The 20,301-nt window shown below is 51.9% G+C and overlaps 1 long non-coding RNA gene and 1 pseudogene across 1 annotated transcript; one reads left to right on the top strand and one right to left on the bottom strand.

The window, feature by feature from the left end:
* The window catches only part of LOC132334705 (zinc finger protein 850-like), a 1,130,993-nt pseudogene that overhangs the window by 500,177 nt on the left and 610,515 nt on the right, over nt 1-20,301 (top strand).
* On the bottom strand, nt 1,831-19,326 carry LOC132334871 (uncharacterized). Its single transcript, XR_009488515.1, has 6 exons — nt 19,252-19,326; nt 17,831-17,946; nt 14,863-14,997; nt 13,673-13,871; nt 8,273-8,477; nt 1,831-2,308 (listed from the first exon to the last, which is right to left on the bottom strand). It is a non-coding gene; the product is annotated as an uncharacterized LOC132334871 (long non-coding RNA).

Below are 20,301 nucleotides of genomic sequence, written 5' to 3' on the forward strand. Positions count from 1 at the left end.
TGCAGCAGAGATTTTACAACTAAAATTGGCCTGGGACAACATAAAAGATTGGCACATCCATCAGTAAGAAATCAAGAAAGGATCGTTGCTTCCCAACCGAAAGAAACATCAAAGAGAGGAGCCCACAAAAGATGCTGGACAAAAGAGGAGGAAGAACAGCTGATAAGATTGGAGGCACAGTTTGAGGGAAACAAAAACATCAATAAGCTTATCGCCGAACACCTGACAACCAAAAGGGCTAAGCAAATCAGCGACAAGAGAAGACTGCTGCCCAGGAAGCTGACAGGTGGGACTGATGAGGAACCTGGGGTGAGTCATCGCACCAGGAGAGCAGCTAGGACCTGGGAACAGAACCTGGGGTGGATCATCTGCCAGGGAGGACAGCTGCCGGAGGGAAAACAATGGCCAAGATAAGGGGACACCTTGATAAGAAGAACAGCTGCTGCCGGGAAGCCATCGACCAGCAGAGGGCAGGGGAGCTGCAGGCTCATTATTACAAGGTGCTCGAGGAATGCTTATCAGCTGGAGCAATTAACACCTTCTCTGGAGCATTCAAGCAATTAATGGACGGCCAGGAAATCCAGCCAGTGGTTAACCAAACATCAAAGGACTGCTTTGGATGCTTGGAATCGATAAGCCAGATAAGAACAGCGACCCGTGGGAAAAATTACAAAAATAAACAGGGGACCCAGGAGAAGGAGCCAAGAAAGCCGTTTCAGAAATGGATGAAGGAGAGGGCGATCCAAAGAGGTAATTACCTACATTTCCAGCGTTTATTCTACCTGGACAGGGGGAAACTAGCTAAAATTGTTTTGGACGACATGGAATGCTTGTCCTGTGATATATCACCCAGCGAAATTTATTCAGTATTCAAAAGCAGGTGGGAAACACCTGGTAATTTTTCTGGCCTTGGGGACTTTGAAATTAACGGGAAGGCTGACAACAGTGCCTTCAGGGACTTAATCACGGCTAAAGAAATTGAAAAAAATGTGCAGGAAATGAGCAAGGGCTCGGCTCGGGGTCCAGATGGGATTACTCTTGGGGACATCAAGAAGATGGATCCCGGATATTCCCGGACCGCCGAGATCTTCAACTTATGGTTAACATCTGGGGAACTCCCGGACATGGTGAGGGGGTGCAGGACTGTTTTAATTCCTAAATTAATAAAACCGGACCGTTTAAAGGACAATAATAACTGGAGGCCTATCACGATCGGTTCCATCTTGCTGAGACTCATCTCCAGGATCATAACAGCCAGGCTGAGTAACGCGTGCCCCCTCAACCCAAGGCAAAGAGGCTTTATCAGAGCAGCAGGATGCTCCGAGAACCTGAAACTCCTGCAGACTATAATTCGGACTGCCGAAAAAGAGCACAGACCGCTGGGTGTTGTATTTGTGGACATTGCCAAGGCCTTTGATACAGTAAGCCACCAGCACATCATACATGCTTTGCAACAAAGAAAAGTGGATCCTCACATCCTCGGCCTGGTGAACAATATGTACAAGAACATCAGTACGTACGTCACCACAAAAAGGAACGCACACACGGACAAAATCCAAATCAAGGTGGGAGTAAAGCAAGGTGACCCACTATTCCCCATTTATTTAACCTAGCAACGGACCCCCTGTTGTGCAAGCTGGAAGAGTTTGGCAAAGGATACCAACGAGATGGCAGCAGCATCACAGCAATGGCATTTGCAGACGACTTGGTTTTATTGAGCGACTCCTGGGAAAGCACGAAAGCGAACATCGCAATACTAGAGACCTTCTGCAATCTCACCGGTCTCAAAACACAGGGGGAAAAATGCCACGGCTTTTATATCAAGCCCACTAAGGATTCTTACACCATCAATAACTGCGCTGCTTGGACCATCAACGGCACACCCCTGAACATGATTGACCCCGGAGAATCTGAGAAGTACCTCGGCCTGCAGTTTGACCCCTGGACTGGGATAGCAAAACCCGATCTCTCCGCAAAGCTAGACTTCTGGCTCAAACAAATTGATCAAGCTCCACCTAAACCTCTGCAAAAGCTGGATATCCTCAAAACATACACCACCCCTCGACTGACCTACCTGGCAGACCACTCAGAACTGAAGGCAGGGGCCCTCAAAGCCCTGGACCAAAAAATCCGAACAGCGGTCAAGGACTGGCTGCACCTGCCCTTGTGCACCTGCAATGCCGTCTTGTACTCAAGCACGAAGGACGGCGGTTTGGGTGTTACCAAATTGGCAGGGCTGATCCCCAGTGTGCAAGCCCGAAGGCTGCATCGGATTGCGCAGTCCTTGGATGAGACAATGAAGAATTTCCTAGAGAAAGATCAAATGGAACAAATGCATAAGAAACTATGGATTCAAGCTGGAGGGGAAAGTGAGAAGACGCCCTCGATTTGGGAAGCACTGCCGGCGACAGAACCATCCAATAGTGCAGACACAACTTCAGAGTGGGAAGCACCGATCCTGAAAAGCAAATTTCCTAAACCATGTGATTGGAGGAGAAAAGAATTCAAAAAATGGACCAAATTAGTGTCCCAGGGCCGTGGAATTAGGAATTTTGAAAGTGATAAAATTAGTAACTACTGGCTTCAGTACTATAGACGCATACCTCACAGGAAACTCCTCACTGCATTACAACTCAGGGCCAACGTCTACCCCACGGGAGAATTTCTCTCATGGGGTAGAGAGGATAGTTCCATCAAGACATGTAGACATTGCGCTGCAGACATTGAAACGTGGGCCCACATCGTCGGCTTTTGCCCAGTGACGCAGGACGCCCAAATCAAGAGGCACAATCACATCTTGTGAGAGGCTGATTGAGGAGGCGCAGAAGAGGGACTGGGTAGTGTACAAAGAACCGCACATAAGGGATGCCACCAAAGAACTGTACAAACCAGACCTGATATTTGTGAAAGACACTCGTGCACTTGTCGTGGATGTGACGATACGATACAAAGCAACCAAATCTTCCCTGGAAGAAGCCGCTGCAGAGAAAGTGAACAAGTACAAACATTTGGAAACCGAGGTACGAAACCTCACCAATGCAAAGGACATTGTTTTCATGGGCTTTCCCCTTGGGGCGCGGGGGAAATGGTACAAGGGAAATTCTGAACTTTTGAGTACTCTTGGCCTCCCTAAATCGAGGCAGGAGTTGGTAGCAAAGACTTTATCCACAGAAGCGCTTCTATCATCTGTGGACATTGTACATATGTTTGCCAGTAGGGCCAGAAGATTGCCAGGGTAGATGATTTTTTGTATTTTGAATTTTCTTGTAGATTTGTTTTTGTTGTTTGTACTATTTTTCTTTGTATTTCATTTTTGTAAAGGGTTTTATACGTTTTTGTATATTTTCCAATAAACTTGACGGTAGCTAGGTTGGTAGGGAAGCCACAAGCCAGTTAGGTAGCTCATAGTAAGTAGGGACAGAGATTTTTTAATTCATAAAAATCTGGCCAGGCGGCCAGTGGCAGCAGTGGCGAGACCACAGGCGCCGCGCACCACGCTGCCGGTTCTAAGAGAGAGATCGTGCGGCTGCCCCAGCTGGCCCGGGCCGAGCCCTCCCGTCCGTGCTGGCGGGTGCCGGGTGCACCGGGTCTCCTAGACCCGCCGAGGGACGGAGCGGACCTTGCCCCTCCACCCCTCAGCCAGGCAACCAGCCCTGGGGTAAACCTGTTGTCCCAGGTAGGACTTAGCCTCTGGATGACACAGGGTAGACCTGTTGTCCCAGCTAGACTTGGCCTCTGGGGAGCATGGGGTAGACCTGTTGTCCTGGCCAGACTAAGCCTACAGAGACTCAGGGCAGACCTGTCGTCCCGGGCTGCCCTCGCCCCCTGGGCGCCAACTACCGGGCAGACCGACCCCCCCCATGGGACGCCTGGGCCCATGGCCCAGGCTGGGCCTGCAAGCGCGTGTCAGGCGGGCGACGCGCGCCTTGCGGTGTGTCCCACTCTGGAGGGCCCGCTTGCCTGCTCCCACGCCCTCCTTCCCCCCTGAAAAAGGTGAGGGGACGGGATGGGGTGGGGGCGCTCTTTTGACACTTGGGTGTGTCAGCAGCAGGCAGAGCACAGGGCACAGGCTGCCTGTCAGCTCGGCTGGTAGTGCGCTGGATACAAAAGGAAAATAAATAACATTTGCCAATATTGGGGTTGTTTTTTTTTTTCCCCACCCCCCGGATAGGTTTCTCCTTCCAAGCAAACAGAACAGCCGTTCTTTCAGGAAAGGAGAAAAGAAAAAGGGGGGGGCAAAAACCCAAGAAAACCCAAATCCAAACCACAAGCCCCCCACCCCGCTGCCCAAAAAAAATCCCCCAACCTCTAAACTCGGCATCAAACAAAGGCAAAGGAACCGGGGGGGGGGGGGGGGGGGGGGACGACACCACCAAAAAAACTGCCCCCCCTAAAAACCCCCACAAACCCAACAACCCAAAAACCAAAGCAAAGCAAAGCAAAGAAGAAAGCCACCCCCCCTCAACCCACCCCACCCCAAAAACAAAAACAAAAAGACCCCTCCCAAAACAGCAAAAAAAAAAAAAATCGAAAAGACATATGGCTCTTGATAGTGGGGGCTTCATTGGGTGGGACGGGGGCTGATAGAGCCCTCCGGCTCCAGGCCGTTATGAGTCTGTGAGCTTACCCCAGCAACGGGGTTGCCGGGTACGGGGAGGCGCCCGGCGGCGGGTGCCGACGGGGGGACAACCGGTGTAGCCCGGCTCTGGCCCGGTCCCGGCTCCTGTCGTTGACCGGACTCTGGGGCCGCCGGGGGCTTGGCGAGGCGCCTGGGTGGTGGGCGGCCCCGTGCGGACACCGGGTCTGCCCTGGCTGCCCGGAGTGCACCAGGTCTACCCTGGCTCCCCAGGTGGACACCAAGTCTACCCCGGTTGCCGCGGTGGACACCAGGTCTACCCTGGCTGCCGCAGCAGAAACCAGGTCTACCCCAGCTGCTGCAGCAGATAACAGGTCTACCCAGGCTGCCCAGCAGGCACCAGGTCTACCCTGGCTCCCCGGGCGGACAACAGGTCTACCCCAGCTTCCCAGGCGGGCAACAGGTCTACCCTGGCTCCCCGGCGGACACCAGGTCTACCCTGGCTGCCACGGCGGACAACAGGTCTATCCCGGCTGCTGCGGTGGACAACAGGTCTACCCCAGCTCCCTGGGCAGACAACAGGTCTACCCTGGCTCCCCGGCGGACACCAGGTCTACCCCGGATCCCCGGGTGGGCACATGGTCTACCCCGGCTGCTGTGGTGGACAACAGGTCTACCCCGCTGCCCCGGCGGACATCGGGTCTACCCCGGCTCCCCAGCAGACACCAGGTCTACCCCGGCTGCCCAGGCGGACAACAGGTCTACCCCGGCTCCTAGCTGGGCACCAGGTCTACTCCGGCTCCCCGGGCGGACACCAGGTCTACCCCGGTGCCGGGCCGCTGGGGGTCAGTGCAGTCCCCGGGCAGCGGGGGCCCACCGGGGACAACAGGTCTACCTCGCTCCGGCGAAACTTACTCTGATTTCAGCAGGCGCCGGGTAGACCTGTTGTCGCGGCCGGCGCAGAAGTTCACCAAGGGGTCGCTGTTGGCGGCCGCCTCCAGCGATGTCATGGTAGCAGGCGGCCTGCGGCGGCGCGCCTTCCCGGTTGAGTTCCATTTGTCCTCTTGGAGGCGTCGGTGCCTTTGGACTCGTCTGTCCATACTATGGGAGCGAGGTGACGGGCCGCATCCCTGCAGGTTGAGCCAGTGCCTGTGTCTGAGGCAGAGCGGGGCAGCTGTGCCCGCGGTCACCGGGGCGAAGGGAGCTCTGCCTAGCCGGGATGAGTTGCGTGGCTTCGTCCCGGCTCCCGTCCTGCCCAGGGAAGTGGGTACAGTTGGAGAGCCAAGAGAGAAGGGCGCTGAGAGGGGATCCTGAGAGGCCGAGAGAGAAGGGGCGAGAGAGGATCCTGAAAAAGACCCAGAGAGAAGGCCAAAAGACAAACACTGAGAGGCGAGAGAAAAGGGCGGAAGACGAGCGCTGAGAGGCGAGAGAGAAGGGCGGAAGACGATTGCAGAGCTGCTCGCCGGCCGAGGCGAGGCAGAAAGATGAGGCTGCCGGCGTGTCCCGCTCAGGCCCGGCTTCTGTTGGCTCTGTGAAGGGGGCGCGGCCACCCTGGGTAACCGGCGGTGGGCGAGGCGGCGGCGCCACATCCCTTTTCTGCCTGGCCCTAAGCCAGGGCCCACTCAGCGGGCACGGTTTTTGACTTTTTGGGCTGTCGGTCCGCCTCGGCGGCTGGCAGCCGGGGCTGGACGCGTCCGGGCCTTTTCCCGGGCCTTGCCCGAGAGCCCTGAGTGCCGCCTGGTGGGCCAAGGTGGTGGCATCCTGTTCCCTGCTCCCGACCTGTTGGCCAGCATGTCCAGGGTGTCGGAAGGGCGGCGGAAACATGCCGTGGGGCGTGCGGCCTGGCCTCGGCCCACCACCTGGCTCGAGGGGCTCGGTGACGGCGGTCGCCCCGTGAGGCACGGAGCCGGGGTGGCGGCGCCCCGGCCCCGGCCCTGTGTTGTTGAGGCCGTTCCCCCTTCTTCGGCCTTAAGCCGGGGACCCGCGTGGCGGTCGGAATTTTTCAGGGGCACCGACGCGGGCCGCGGTGGCCAGCCAGCCCTAGCACGGACCCGGAACCTGACAGAGAGCCCTCTGGAAGGTCCCGGGCAAGGCAGCGGCGCCTCGCCCACCTCGGTCGTGGACGGATCGAATGAGCCGCTTATGCCGGGCGGGCTGGGTTGCCACCCGGGTCTGTGAGTTTTTTTTCCTTAGGCATGCCGGGGTGCTGTCAGAGTAGGGGTGTGCCCACCCGGCCTCCGTGGGTTTTTTTTTTTTTATCTCTCGCGGCTCTGAGCCGCGGCACCGAGAAGCGCGCGACGAAGGTGCGCGGGCCCACAGTGGAAGCGATGGTGGATGGAGAGAGAGAAGGGAGAGCGCCGAGATTGCTGGTGGGCGCTGGTGGGGGAGCGAGAGGCACGTGCCATGACCCCCGGCCCGGGCCCACGGCCCCCGTGGCTAGCACGGATCGTTGCCAAACGTGCGCTGCCATGTGCCTTTGTGTCGTGCCTTCCCCACCCCGTATTTTATTTCCATTTGTTTTTTCCTGGAGGGGGGGAAGCTGACTGCCGCGAGGCGGGCGAAAGCCGGTGGCCCGTGGCCCGGTCGGTAGCACTTTTCTCACACTCTCGGACGGTGTTCCCTATCCGAAGGGGGCTGAGAACCCCCTTCCCGGCCCGGTGGTCCGGTCCTGCTGTTGCCTAGCTGAAGGGAGCCTTCGGTTGCGGGTGGGTGGCGGCACCCCCCGCGCTGCCGGTGTTGTCCCCGGACCGTGGCCGTGGGGCCTCTGTTGCGATCGATGAGGCTTTTTGGGTGGCGTCGAGAAGACGGTAAAACTTGACTATCTAGAGGAAGTAAAAGTCGTAACAAGGTTTCCGTAGGTGAACCTGTGGAAGGATCATTACCGGTGGGGGCCTCTCGCGGGGCCCGCTCCGTTCGCACGCTCGGCCCATTGGCACGCCGGCAGCGGTCCGTGCTGGGGGCCACACGCCCTTCCCGAAGGCGTCCCTGGGGTCCAGGTACTGGATATCACCAGGAAATCCCCTAATGACTAAATGAACTTCATCTGTTCACCACGGTCTGGGGTACAGTGACTGTGAAATAACAGAGCTCTCAATATTTGGTGAAACAAGGAGGGACATCAACAAAACTTCCACTGGGGACTTCTGGAGGGCAGATCCAGCCTGTTCAAGAGACTGATTTGGAGAGTACCCTGGGCAACAGCCCTTAAAAACAAAGGGGTCCCGGAAGGATGGACATACTTCAAGAAAGAAGTCTGGAAGGCACAGGAACAGACTGTCCCTGTGGGTGGAAAGACAGGCTGACAGGGAAGACAACCAGCATGGATGGGCAAGGAGCTTTTGAAGGAACTAAGGGGAAAACAAGAGGGTGTATCCCCTACGGAAAGAGGGTGAACTGTTTAAGGATGTTGCCAGGTGATGTAGGAAGAAGATCAGAGAGGCAAAAGCCCAATTAGAACTTAAAGAAATCCAGTCATCGCAACGAATCTTCCCTTCCCAAAATGCCATCCTTTAGTTGGAGTATCAATGGAACTGGAATGCTAAGTGCTGAGGTCCTGAAGCCCAGGGACACACACCCCAGTGTCAGGCATGGTTTACTTGGCCTAAACCATTCAGAAGCACCAACACCCCCCTCAGGCCATGCATCAGTTTCAGTCTTGGGCCGTGGATCTCACTGAAATGCATCTTTCACACCAACCTCCTCTTCTCTTCAATCTCTCCTTCCTCAGTAGGAAAAGCCTTCTACTGGAAGTAGGCTGTGATGTTACTCCTGTTTTCAGTGAACATGGTTTTGTGGCTTGACATGGTGATTAAAGTCTTCTCAAGCTCCACGGAATTTGTGCTCAACCCAGCATTGACTTCTACAGCATCTCCACGGAGGTTTGTGTGGATATTTTCTTCACCTGGAACAAAGCAAAGGGGAGACTTTGCTCAGCTCAGTTGCTGATGGAAACACAAGGAACAGAGCAAACCACAGGTCACAGAAGGAAATGCCACAGCTTTTAGCTGTGCTAGCAGTTCTGTGGATCAGTCCATTTATCACGTCCTGACAGCTCTGTGTGCGCAGCGTGAGGGTGTCCTGGGCACCTCCTAAACCACCTTATTTCTGAGAGCGTTTGTAGAGATTTGGCCCCAAGGTGACAGTATGCACAGTGAGATTTGTCAGATGTGCTCCAGTGACCCACTCAGATCACACTGAGGAGCCCTGTTCAGTCCTGGCTTGCCCAGGGTCTCCCCTGGGCATCCCACGAGACTCTTGTCTCTCCTGATCCCTTGGATCCCTTGCTGCTGACCAGCAAATATGCCTGGGGACATGTGGGCAGCAAAAGGAGGCCCAGAGGAACAAGTGACAGCCCACAGCAGGAGGGGACACAGGCAAGGAAACACAACCAGCCTGGCTTTGCAATTTGACAAACCACTACAAAATGAACACCATGAAAATCATCATCATCAAACCCACAGCAGCACCAGTCTTGAAATATTTTATATTGTTCTGATCTCAAAAACCAAGCTGCAGCATTTCAAATGAAATAAAAAACAGACAAAGGAAAGATTAATACGTTTAAGGAAAGATTAACACAGAGCAGCTTCCATATGAAGGCTGAATGGGATTCCTCAGTCTAGAAATCAAACAGGAGATAGATATGAGAGGTTTGAAACAGCATGAACTGCCTGGGAAATGGGGACAAGGAAAAATTTGATTTGTCACCAAACAGGAACTCGAGGGCCTGAGAATGTTATTAGACAGGAGCTAAATAAATGTGTAGAGGGCAACATAGAAAAAGGGTCTGTGACAAGCCAGTGGAGAAGCAGCATATGGGACAGAGGTGTGCAAACAATCCATTGCATTGGAGAGAGTCTGATGGAAACCTGACACCTCACCTACAGCACTGCCCAGGAATGAAATAAAATTTCACCCAGGCATAGCATCATGGTAGTGGAGAATCAGGGTTCCTCCTTCCTCCACTCAGCAACTCCCAGCAAAACAGGAGTCCAATACTCTTAGCCCTGTTAGAGGGGATCCACTTGATCAAGCCCCTAAATACCAAGGAGTTCTCATTTTGCTTTGGGGTAAAGCTGGAACAGGGGAGGGACCTCAGGAGGGAATGGAGGGGGATGGGACAACAGGGAGTGATGGTGGAGAACTGTCCTGTGCCCGTGCAGGGCCCAGCACTCACCTGTGCTGCAGCACACTGCCAGGGACCCACAGTGGTCACCGGTGGTCAGCGGGTGAAATCCCACTGTCACCTGCATGGTGTCACCAGCGTCCAGAATTCCTATGGCTGGTGACATGGAGAAAGGACTGCAACACAAAGAGAGGGATCAGGGCTCGGGGGGACACCTGGGCATGAGATTCCTTCTGCACTGCAGCTCACCTCAGCTCACTTGGTGTGAAAAATGCACATAATACGATATACTGTTTGCAAATACTAAAATGAATATAATAGGTGTTATGTTGGGAAGTTGTTTTGTAGTACTGTATTAATCCTTTTTAAGTAGTGTGTTAAATGTAGTTTTAGGCTAGAACATCATATTAAAATAGAAACTACGAGATGTAAGATTTTTTCTAACTAGCTCAAGAAATGAACAAGAAAATCAAGAAATTATTTACACAGAGATAACAGCAACAGGACACCCAAAATCCCAAGAGAAGAACTACTGCCCCCCTATCAGGAAGAATCAGACTTCATGGGGACTGAGATGACTGATTACAAGATGAGGGGGGAAGTTGACAATAAACAGAAAAATACCTAGTTTGAAAGGAATGTTTGCATTGTGTATGAGAGATATGAATATGCAACAGGCTATTGCTTTTAAGGATTAATCCTTTGTTAGCAAAACCTGTTCTGTGGCAGAGCAGAATGCCTGGATGTCCTTAATTCCTTTCTTTTTTATTGTCCCTTTATTGTCCTAACTCTGATTGTCCAAATTCTTATTGCTCTAATTTTTATTACTCTTTTTAGAACTATTTGATTACTGTTAAACTTTTAAAACTTTAACACGAGGGATTGGCATTTTTCACACTTGGGCAAGCAGGGAGCAACCCAACCACAGTCAGCAGAACATAGGGCAGGGTCAGAAACAGCCACTGAGCCACTTCTGAGGAGATCCAGCCCCCACAAGATGCTGTGGGATAAAATGACCTCACCTCCCCCATACTCTGCATCCTGCCCTCTGCAATGAGACTCAAGGGTCCCACTGCCAGCAATCCCATCAGAGAATGGTTTGTGAAAAGCACAGAGAGGGTTCAGAGCTATCTGCATTCACAACTTGACACTGAGTGCCTAAGGAATTTCTCCTTTCCTGATGTTTATAGAACTCACCTCAAGAGATGCAAATGTTAGGGCACTACCTGTCCTGGGATATTACAGCCTAGGAATCAGACAGGGAGAAGGAACTTTCCCTTGAAGACCAAGGAATAATTACTGCTGAATTTGCAGTGTGGTTCTTTGGTTTCTTTTACCTTGAAAACATCCTGATCTAGCCTAAAAGGGCACATTTCATCAGCACTTCAATGAAGGCTGCCCTAAGAAAAGGAGCAATCAAAACTCTGAAAGAGTGCAAATGCAGATTAGAGCAATACAGTGACATGGAAACCCAAAAGGAGGATGCCATGTACAGTATGAAGGGTCCAATCCCAGCTCAATGAAGCACCATGAGCAGGAGCACACCAAGGAAGCAGAACAGGAGGTTTCTGTGTGTTTACCAGCAATGCAGTCTGGGACTCTGGGTTGTCATCCAGGCTGGTAACTGTTGGCTTGGCCCACCTGACAAACTCTGTGCAATGTGTTGGAAATGCTTATGCAAATGTGTTGGTGCACTTTGGATTTAACAGGAGCAATCAGGATTGGTCACCAGGTGAACAGCTCTTGCCTGACAAACACAAGACTGTGCTTTGATGCTCAGGGAGAGCTCAGGGGAAATGTGCTTCTGCCCAGCAGCTGCTGGGCTTTGTGCTCTTCTACAGCCCCACTGAGGAAACAAAAGTTCCTGGCCTTGGTACATTGCTGCTGGTCAATCTGTCACTTACAAGTGTGTTCAGGGGACTTTGGTGATGAACCATCACACACAAAAATAAGGAGAACATCTGAAAAGCTGAACTTTGCTCATGTCAGCAGTGACAGCTGATGAACTTGCTTCAGGTTCTGCTCATTAAGGACCTCTTGCTGCAATGATGGGCCTGACCTGTTCCCATTCCCACTGGTGAGAACATCACTGCTGGCTGATAGAGAAGCCTTGGGCCAGCAATGTTTATGTGCTGGACGTCAGGCTTTGGAGAGAGGGGAGGAAAGACAAGGCCCCAGCAGCCCCAGAGCTCCTGCATCCGCCCCAGGGGTGATGCCAGGACTGCTGCAGCTCTCTGCTGGGGCTCGAGGGGATCAGTGCCTGCTGGGGGCAAGGCACAGGATTTTGTTCTTCTTCTTCTGCCAGAAATTTCTCCAGAACAGAGAAGCTGCCACTTAAGGGAATCCCTGGCCACACTTCAGCACTGCCTCCATTCCATTCCATTCCATTCCATTCCATTCCATTCCATTCCATTCCATTCCATTCCATTCCATTCCATTCCATTCCATTCCATTCCATTCCATTCCATTCCATTCCATTCCCACTCCTGCCCCATGTTACATGCTCCTGCCCTCAGATGGCAGGATGGCAATAACACTCCTGGGGGTGACTTCAGGAGTGGCCTGAGAAAGAAGGTATCTTCTTATTTTCAAATTATCAGGAGAAGAGGATCCAGCCAAATTCAGGACTCTGTTTTCTGGACTGAAAAACTGGGTGCAATCAGCCCCTGCCTCTCCTACATCCCACCCTGGGCTGTACCCACCAGACTCCTCTGTTCCTGCTGCAGCAGTCATCTCTCACACAGACCTGGCTCCCCAAAACCCAAGGACACAAACTCTACTCCTCTGAATTTCAGCCAACATCCCTAAGCTGCACCCTGAGCCCAGAGATAGAAGAGCTGTTAAGGACACATCCCTGACACTGTAATAAACAAATGAAAACCAGTGCCAAGAGATGGGGCAAGCAGGCTAAATTTTGGCCTTTTATCTGTTCATTGTGAGCTGTTCCTTAAGATAGTTCCCATCCTGTTAGATCTGTCCTTTCAATGAATCACTACTGCACCCAGCAGGCAAAAAAGAGAAGGTATGGAGGGGTTTTAATAGGTTGTTTTCTTCTGCTTTTAAACTAGGTCCATTGGGAAGTTTGTTTGCTTGCATGGCATCTAAAGGCAGGTCCAGATCTCCCAATGGCACCTTGCAATCCCCAGACACTGCTCTTGCTTTGAGCAGTGTGTTTGCTCAGATGATTTCCAGAGGTCCCCTCTGGAAAAGTTATTCTATACTTTAATCTTCTAAATCAGCCCAAATTCTTTTGACAACTTCACTAAATGTCTCATTTTTCCTACACACCTGTGCAGGAAGTACCTATGGGCAGGTGGTATATTGAGAGGCATTGGAAGAGCTCAACCTTCATCAAAGTTCCCAATGAAGAATTAATAATCTTTTGGCAAACATTTAACACAAACCAAAATGAAAAAACAGCAGAAACACAGGGACTTCAGAAAAAAAGAAAAAAGAAATCTCAATGAAAGGGGGCACAACCTTATTCAGAGATTTAAACCATCTGTTTGAAATTTTAAACTGGCTTTCAAAGGTTCATCATGGAGCAGAAGAGGGGACTGATGCCCCCAGCTGGCAAGGGAAATCAGATCAGCTTTAGTAGCAGGAACTGCACCGGCTGCCTGCAGCACAGCTCATGTTGGGCATCTCATGAGAGGAGCACTGGAAAGCCACGTGCCTGTGGCCTCCCAGAGAATGGGCCTATTTGGCTGACAGTGCTGAGTAAGCATTTCAGAAGCTGCTTGTGCTCAGGAGGGTGCAAGCCAGCTACCAGCATGTTCCAGCAGCCTCCAGGAAAGCGGGGCCAGAGAAAGCTCAAAGGCTGCATCCTGCTCAGAACACGGAAAGCGAGAGCAGATGTCCTCCATCCTGCTCACTTCCAGCCAGGCTGCAGGGCTGCTCTGGCTCCTTTTGGTGCTCTTCCCCAGCCCTGTTATCACCCAAAGGTGTTTTGTGCAAGGACAGATCCTCACCTCTGGGTGCTCAGCTGGTAATGAGCTGCCTGGGTACCGACATTGCAGACCAGCAGAGTCTTCTGGGTGCTGCATTGACTGGATACTTGGAGAAGTCCAGCTGGGCAGGGAAGTCCAGGATAGCTCGGGCACCAATGGCCCGAATTGGCACAACTGTCCTTTCCCTTTCAGTGACACAGATGAGCTCATGGGAATAATCCTGCAGGAAAAGAAACTGCCTCAGCACAGGACATTTAGTGCCATCCCCATGGCAGAAGAAAAACCATTTCTTAGAACCCTTCAAGGGCATCAATTTACCTATTCCACCCTTAAATGAACACTAAGTTCTACTGATATGTCACATTTTAAAGGCACCGGTGCACTCTGCAAAACCTGTCTCAGTGGCATTAAGCTCTTTTGTCACTTGGGTCATCCAGAGAACTGCCCTAGTCCACCACAATTTTAACTCTACATTTTAATGATGTTAAAGAATTCCTAAGTCCCTTCTAAAGAACATGGAGCTAGGGAACACAGGACATTCTTCCTTAGGTGTTACTGCTACGGGCTCTGGGCTCACAGCTCTGCCTGCAGCTTGTACCTGCCCTACACGAGCTCCTTCAGGCAGGTGTCCCAGTCCCCTGCAGCTCAGCAACCTCCTGCTGACCAAGGGCACCCAGAGCCCAGTGTGCCTGTGCCAGGCCACACTCACAGGCACAGCACATCCTCTGCCCTGGTCCTGCAGCTGTATCATGGTCACTTGTGCTCAGGGACAGCACAGCTGCAAGGCTGCAGAACAGAGGGGGTGAAAAAGCACCATCTTTGCTCCAGCCCAGGGTGAGGCAGGGAAGCTGTTGGCAGTCAGGAAGGAGGAAAGCTCTCTGACCTCTTTGTTCCTCTAGCATTTTCCATAACAATTAAATCCCTTCCACTGTACCTAGAGATGGCCGAACATCTATCAACAGCCCTCTGTCATTTTCATCCTGTTCCCTGTGCATCTTCCCTTGGCAATGCTCAGGAATGTGCAGGGAGGGGAAGCAGAGCCTGCCAGGCCTGGCTGCAGTGCCTGACAGCACGGGCCAAGGTGTGACTGGCTGCAGGCTGCCTGCCCATGGACTGGAGCCAGGCTCACAGCATGCAATGGGCTGGACCCACAGTGCAGGGAAAACAGTGGCTGTGCAGATCATTCTGTGCTTTGGCTCCTCCAGTCTCACCTTGTTCTCGCCGGGGCTGAAGCGGATGCGCACAGGGGCAGACGCGCCCGGCGGCACGACACGGAACACATCGCTGGAGCACGTGAGCTGGAAGTAAGGGGAGCTCCCCATGGAGACCTTCACCACCTGAGGAAACTGCAGCAAAGACATGCAACAATGATTTTGCCACTTGTGGAAAGAGAATGAGAGGAGACCTGTCCATGCCCTGCTGACATCCCTCCTTGGCCCCTTTCCCAAAGCACTTTCAGCTCCACAGGCACAGGCACATCATTCACAAGGCTGAACTGGAATCCCTTCTGTCTGGCTCCAGCATTTTGGCCAGGGCCAGTAGGGCAGTGCCTGCTGGGAAGGAAGGGCCGAGCAGCTCAGCACCAGCCTGATGGAGACAGAGCACCTGAACCAAGTCATCTGCATATTCAACAAGGCCAGAAAACCTGCTGGCTTCTGCCTGCACACAGCCATGCAGTAGTCATGCTCCAGAGGGGGAATGTGCTCCCTGAAAGCAATACACACATTGGCCAGGGGGAAGGAAGAAATTCCCTTCTAGCAGATCAGGTTTGGGTAGGGACATTCTGGGGATAGGGTCAAGCAGGCAGAGCAGCAGGAGGGGAGGCCTAACACTGTGGCCTTACTGGGAATCAAAGCAAACCTGAAAAGCAAAAGAAAGAACACAGCAAGACAACCCCTAAAACAAGTAGATGGCAAAGTGAATTTAAATGGGAGGTAAAGCTGTAAGGAAGAATCATAAAACCATGAGAGCAATCAGCTTGCCAAAAGTGACAGAAACACTGACAGGCTGTGACTATTGACTATGGGCCTCAAAGGCATTTTCTGCCTGGAGAAACATGACCAGCACTGACTGACAGTGTGGTTCCAGGATGAAAAGCCAATCTTGGCTCTCCAGGCCTTCTTGCTGCCTGTGCAGGCAAGCTGGGCTGCTGGGCATTCCTAACTCCAGCCAGCAGGCCAGGCTCTGCCCTCTGGGATACACAGACACAGCAAACATGCATTTTCTAGCTCATAGATATCAACCCCCAAGCACCAAAATGCTCTCCAAAAGTCTAAACCAGATGATTTGGACTCCCTCCTGTCTCTTCCCACCAGCCCACTCTTGGCACAAGCCTCACTTGAGAAAATCTTTCCCTGACTGAAATTCCAATGGTCTCTCTTTTCCTCTTTACAGTGAAACACAACTGCTGACATTTTTCTACTTTCTTCCTCTCAACTCTCTTGGGAAACTGCAAAACAATCACAATTTCTTCAAGTGAAGGGGAAAACCTCCAGGAGCACATGGCTTTGGTGTGCTGTGGTTCTCCAAAGGGAAAGCAGAGCACTGTGTTGCTTTTGGAAAAGCTGAGCAGAGCTGGATGAAGTGGCAGGAGCCTGAAGTGGCACCTAAAGGCCTCTCACTGCTTCTGCTCCATCAGCCTGATTGCAGGGCTCTTTCAGAACACAGCTCCTGCAGTGACAATGCTGTTAATGAAAAGTGATTCCAGCATAAAGTGGAGAAGACTCAGCCCCTGAGTTTGACTGTGAGCTGCACAAAGGGAGCCAAAGAGGCTGAGAGAGTGTCCTGGTTCAGGGCAAATTTGGGAGAGAACCCCCAAAGGGCCCCCCTAGGAAATCGGATTCTACCACCCCTCCCCCAACCGGTCCAGGAGAAAATACTTCCTTGGAGAAAAGTGGAAAAAAACTGTTTATTAAACAAGAAAACTTAATATTAAACAATAAAACCCCTTGCTGCTCCAAAGGAGATGACAAACCCAGAAAGTCCCCTCCCCAGATTCCAGTTCAGCTCACTCAGTCTCTTATCAGTCCCTCCGGCGCTGGAAATGCCGTGGCCCAGGCCCGGCCCGGCCCACCGATGTGAGCTGCTGGTGCTCTTATGGTTGTTCAGTCCAGAGCAGGTGTGAACAGGTCCAGAGAAAGGGGAAAAAAAGGAAAAAAAAGCACAGTCCAGGGAACTTCTTTCCCTCAGCTAGCTAAACTAACTAAAAAGCAAGAAAAAAAGAGAGCCCTGTCCCGCCGTCTGTTCATCCGCAGAAACACGCAGTCCAGAAGCAGGAATGTGTAGGAGTGAGTTCAGTGTCTGAAAACAAACTGCGCGCCTCCTCTCCCCCCCTCAATCTTTGAAGCAAGTCTTAAAGGTGCAAAACTTACTATTCAGCATAAACAGAATGAGACGATCGGGGATAAAAGCATCATATAGTCAACCTAGGACAGAGAGGCAGAGGAGCCAAGATTAACCAAGGAGACACAGGATGTGGTACAGACTCAAGGCAAAGCCCGAGAGCAGGTAAGAACTGTACAGCCCTCAACATTCACACCAATCCAGAGCTTGCAAGAGAAGGCAACTCCTTTGGGATAGATACCATCAACACAGGGCAAACCAAGAGCAGGGGAGAATTCCCAGCACAGGAAGATTTCCACCATCCTGCAGAACAAAGGCGCTGAGACATTTTCTTCTGGACATGCTGCAGCAGATAACTTGCTTTGCTGTACACTGCGTCTGCAGGGCTGGACCTGTGCTCACACAGGAGCTGAGAGAGAACAGCTGCTTTGGAACCTCTTCTAGCTGGGACCAGCTGTGGCTCTCAGGGCTTTGGGCAGAGTTTGAGCTTCCCCCCACCACATGCCCAGGTGCCCAAGGGCAGCTTGGTCAGAGCAGCACCGGTGAGTGTCCAGCCTGACAGAAGGAATTCCTGTGGCAAAGGGAAAGGGACAGAACACGTGCTCAGGGCTTCAGCTGCACATTGGTTTCACTTGGCTCTGCTGGCACAGCCAGGCAAGACCCTGAAGCATCACACACTGTTCCCTACTGCACCAGGACAGCCCCCACCAACAGGAGCATGGCACAAAGAGCTGGGGAGGGGGTCTGCAGCTTCACAGCGCTGCTGGACAACAGAGGCAGGGAGACCAGAGACACCAGGGCAGTTTGCAGCCTTAACACAGCCCAGTGGGTACTTACAGTAAAAGACGTCAGTCTTTCCTGGACAAAAGATGAGGTGTCGAGCTCTTCTCTGGGACTCCAGAAGTCATTTTGAAGGGAGGATCTCCCAGATGAGTGGCAATGCCTCAACAAAACTGGAAGAAGCAACAATTGAACTCTGAAAATCCAGAACCCAATTCAAGAGATATACTGGTGCTAAACATTTGATATGATTTGAAAGTAGCTGTCATGGTTTGACGCTGGTGCAATTCCAGTGCCCCCATGAAAATGTATTCTCCCGAGTGTCTGCTGTGAGATGTGACCAGAAATAGAGCTAAGCAGGCTCCAGCTTTGGAATAAAGGAAAGAAATGGATTAATTTACAAGATGTAAAAGAAACACACACATAGAACTCAGAATGAAAACCTTCCAAAACACATTCCTCTTCCCCCCACCAAATCTCCAACACAGCACAGTGAGACAAAACCTTGGATTCTCAATCAAGTTACCACCCCTCAGATAATCAACTCTCAGTTCATCACCACCACCATTCAGACAATCAATTCTCAGTTGATTATCAGAAGAGAGGAGAATCTCTTGTACCATAGGCTCTCCCAGGAAACACAGCTGAAACCTCTTGTGTTTCCATGTCACACGTGGCACTGTCCGGAGAACATTTGCCATCATGCCCTCTTCCTTCCATGCCCACTGCTCTCACCACTGTGCATGGACCAGGGCTGCTTCCAGGGTTCCTCTCTTAAGGATGCTTTGCCCAGTTCCAAAAAAGCAACAGTCTCTCATTTTTGGGACACATGTCCCCCCCCAATTCACCCCCTGGCGCCGAGGGGTCTCAAGAACCAAGACCTCCTTCTTCACTGAAGATCAAGGGCACTACCACCCTCCTCACCTGTCGTCTCTGTTCATGCCACTCCTTCACATAACATCACTGCACTCTCTTGGCTCCAAGCCATTGCCTCCCCCCCAGTGCAGCCTCTGTGTTTCAGGAAAAAAACACGTTCTGTCTACGGCTATACAACACAACTCCAGCCAAAGGCCACTCCATCCTCTCCTCTCACCTCGGATTCTTCTCAACTCTTCCAACATCTTTCACGTGCACAAACTTTCAGCACACTTGCCCATTTCCTCCCAGTTCATCTCCATCTCTCGTCTCATTGAGATCATTCATTTCCATCATTCAAGAAAAGGGTTAAAATCTCAGCCTCTGCCTGCCCAGAACTCCCACGACTTCTCACCGAGCCCCGCTGCACCCCCCCCTTCTCCTTCTCAGCCGGGCCTGCTGCCAGCACATGATATCAAATTCCAAGGTGGCACAAGCTCAGGCTCCCTCTCTCTCTCTCTCCCGGAGGGGGGGTGGTGGCTGCCCGATGCCCCTCAGTGCTCCTCCACCCTTCCATCCTGCAGGGGCCTTCACCTCCCTTCTCTGTCCAAGGCCCAGCCTACCTCATCCCGGCCACATGGCTTCCCCTCCCCCGCCCAGCCCGCAGCTGGGCAGGGCAGGTCTGGACTCTTCACTAAATGGAACCAAGAGACCTTTCTCCTAGCAGTTCTCTGCTTTTATCCCCTGAGTTCTCAGAGGCGTGTCCATATCCTCAGTGGCCACACCAGGTGCCAATATTCAAATCTGAGTACCGATTGGTTTGACCACAGCATCCCAAAACACTCACTTTCTTTTTAAACCAGAACAGTAGCTAAGTGCTTGTTTGGTGTAAGTAGCTACTTTGTTAGGCCCCTGCTTGGACTTTTTCTGAACTATCCATTCAAATCTCCATTCACTATGTTGTGCAATTCAAAGATGGATCATACTGCAGCTAAAAATCTGAACATTAATAATACTTAGAACGGACAAAGCTGTAGCTTAAATATTACTTAAAAATAGCTAGAGTGGACGTCCTCTTCTTTAGGCTAAAGCACCCCTGCTGTCTCAGCTGCTCCTCACAGGACTTGGGAGAGACTGGAATGCTATGGCTAATGGCTTAAATATTGTTATAAAGGACTTTCTGCCCATTGTAACAAAACTGTAGAAAGAAGCTGTGACCACCGCAGCCCACCCCTCCCTGAAAATGCCTCCTGACTGGAACTTGGGACTGTGAGTTAAGCTGCCTAGGGGAACCTGGAACAAGACAAAGGTGACACTATTGTCCTGTTATCTCAGGTCTGGGGAGAAGTAAACAAGGCTAGGAGAAAAACCCATCCACAACAAAGCCAAACCCAGCAGCTGTTCTGAAAATCAGCTCTGTCTGGGTTCAAGGTGGGCAAGTCATAGCCACAGACTCATCTGCTGAGGACAGGTTTGCACACAAGCCTCCCATCAAAGACCTCCAAGGTGCTCCCAGACCCATTCCTGAGGCCTTGCACCAAATGACTGCAGGGCATGCAAAGTAACACAACCCAATTCATGGCAGACTCTAAGGATATACTAGTGCTAGAGATTTTATATTATTTGAAAGTGGCAATAGACAGAGTCCAACTTGCCCCACCCCAGGGAGGTAC

This window comes from Haemorhous mexicanus, chromosome 16, assembly GCF_027477595.1.
Source record: "Haemorhous mexicanus isolate bHaeMex1 chromosome 16, bHaeMex1.pri, whole genome shotgun sequence".
In the NCBI taxonomy this organism is placed as follows: Eukaryota; Metazoa; Chordata; class Aves; order Passeriformes; family Fringillidae; genus Haemorhous; species Haemorhous mexicanus.